This window comes from Arachis duranensis, chromosome 2 (genome assembly GCF_000817695.3).
Source record: "Arachis duranensis cultivar V14167 chromosome 2, aradu.V14167.gnm2.J7QH, whole genome shotgun sequence".
NCBI lineage: Eukaryota > Viridiplantae > Streptophyta > Magnoliopsida > Fabales > Fabaceae > Arachis > Arachis duranensis.
The window spans coordinates 8,027,992-8,030,457 of NC_029773.3; positions in this window are offsets into that span (position 1 = coordinate 8,027,992).

Genomic DNA, 2,466 nt, shown 5'->3' on the forward strand with positions numbered 1-2,466 from the left:
TATAAAAAATGGCTTCTGTAGACATTCTTTCTCAGTGGGTTGACGATACGGTCCTTGGGGAGGAACCGTTGGTCGACGCTGAGTTCATCACTCACCTTCGTACTCATCATAGGCTCTGTACTTCGGACGAGGACGAGCCCAAATATGAACTGATAATCCCGGGTCCTGAAGACCGGGTCTGTTTTGGGAGAGCTAATGAGGCGGCCCCTCATTTTTTCTTCATGTATGAATGTATGATCACCCGTTTGGGTGTTTTTCTTCCTTTCTCAGATTTCGAGATATCCGTCTTGCACCACTGTAAAGTCGCCCCTACTCAACTTCACCCCAATTCTTGGGGTTTTTTGAAGATTTATCAGTTTATAAGCCATGCTCTGGACTTCCCGACCTCTTTGAGGATTTTTTTCTTCCTTTTTCATATGACTAAGCCCTTCAGTGGGCTAAACAACAAACAACAATGGGTATCCTTCCGAGCCATTCAAGGTCGGAGGATTTTCACCCTTTTTGACGAATCTTTCCACGACTTCAAAAACTTCTTTTTCAAAGTTCAAGCCGTAGAGGGTCACCACCCCTTTTTTCTGGACGAGCATTCCTCCCCCCGCTTTTCCCTTTACTGGTTGCCGGCCTCCCCTTGCGAAAAGATTGGTCTAGATGACCTAGACGAAGTGGAGGCGGCCATTGTGGGGTTTTTCCGAGAAGCATGGGGGAGGGCCCCATACTTGGACACGAGGAAAATCCTTCAGGGGACGTCGACTTTTGTTCAGTCTTGCATAGGTAGCGCATGCATTTCTTATTTCCGAGTTGTTCCCGCCGACTTGTATTTTACCGACTTGTAACTTGGTTGTTTCTTTTGTAGATATGGCAAAAAGGAACGCTCAGGAGGCCTACCAAAGGGTCCAGGAGGCTAAGGCGAAGTCCCGGGCTAGGGCCAAGACGGTCATCTCTCCACCTCCTCCTCCTCCTAAGAATGTGGTTACTCCCTCTCAACCTCTTGTCATTTCTTCCTCGAGTTTGCCCCGACCACCCCCTTTTGCCCAAACTCTCTCTGAGCCCGAGAAGAAGAAGCGCAAGACTTCAGAGTCTGGCTCTTCTTCTTTTGATGGCGGGGTTAAGGCGGATGCTTTGGCATTCGTCCGAAAGAACATCTATCCTTTTATAAGTATGGATGATGTTTCTGTTCGAAACCACCTCACCGCCATGGCCGAGGAGAGTTTTAGGACAGCGGGTGTTTGTAACAAACTCTTGGACATTTTTGAGAAGGCTCCCCTCAGCTCTTTGGGGGCATCCTCGAGGGTTGAGGAGTTGGAGGGGAGACTTCTCATTTATGAAAAACATGAGAAAGAATTGAAGGAGGAGAGAGATAGACTGAGGAAGGAGAGGGATCACCTTAAGGAGGAGGAGGGTAAGCTGCGGGCTCAATGCACCTTGGAGGCAAATTTGAGGAAAACAGCGCAAGAGAGCTATCACAGTCTTTTTCAAGATATTGTTGCTGTGAGGAAGGACTTGCTGAATTCCCGGAACGCATACGCCGAGTTGGAGGATTCTATCGCCGAGGGTGCCGAGGAGTCTTGGAGAATTTTCTTGGAACAAGTCAGAGTCATCGCTCCCGACTTGGACCTTTCTCCTTTACATCCCGACAAGGTAGTTATTGATGGCGCCATTGTTTATCCTCCTGCCCCCGAGGTCCTTTCCGAGTCAGACCTAAAGACTCGGGGACAGAGGATTGTAGAGTCTCCTCCTCATTCCAAAGACGCTCCGAGTTCTTCAATCCTTGCCCCGACTTCCTCTTCGGCTCCTCCTCCCGGTCCTGGCGGTGCTTCTCCTGGTGGTGGTGATTCCTCTACTCCACTCAAGAAATGACTTCTTTATTTTTATGGCTATATGGGGGCCCGGCCTGTGGGTCCCCCCTTTTTTAAACTTATTTATTTGTTGGTGGTTGTGAACAATTTTCTTCTGGCCTTTTAAGGCCGTAAACAAAATATTCCTATCCGTGCCCTTTTTTGGATAAGGGTTTTAAACAAAATAAATGCCCTTTTTTGGATAAGGCTAAACAAAATAAACGCCCTTTTTTGGATAAGGGTTCTCTAATCGAAGTAGGTGCCCCTTTTTGGATAAGGGTTTAAGTTACTTTGCGCGTGTACATGCTTTTCTGTTTTGAGTATGTTTGATCTTTTCGGAAAAACCTCTTGTTAGCTTGCATTGTTTTCTTGAGCCTTTTTCGTGCAAAGGCTTGTATGCAAACTTCAAACTTTTCAGGTTTTCATATCTCTTTTGTTATCCTTTATACTCAACTTTGCTTTAGTGAGCTTTTATGACTTAGGTTATTTTTGCGATGCGTTTTTCATCTACTCGGAGCTCGGTTTTCTTTTACTCGGAGCTCTTTCGAGTTTGTTTTACTCGGATTTCCTTTCGACTTAAGAGTCGGATAGTTTCCGAGTTTAATACGATCAACTCATATAACCTCTTTAC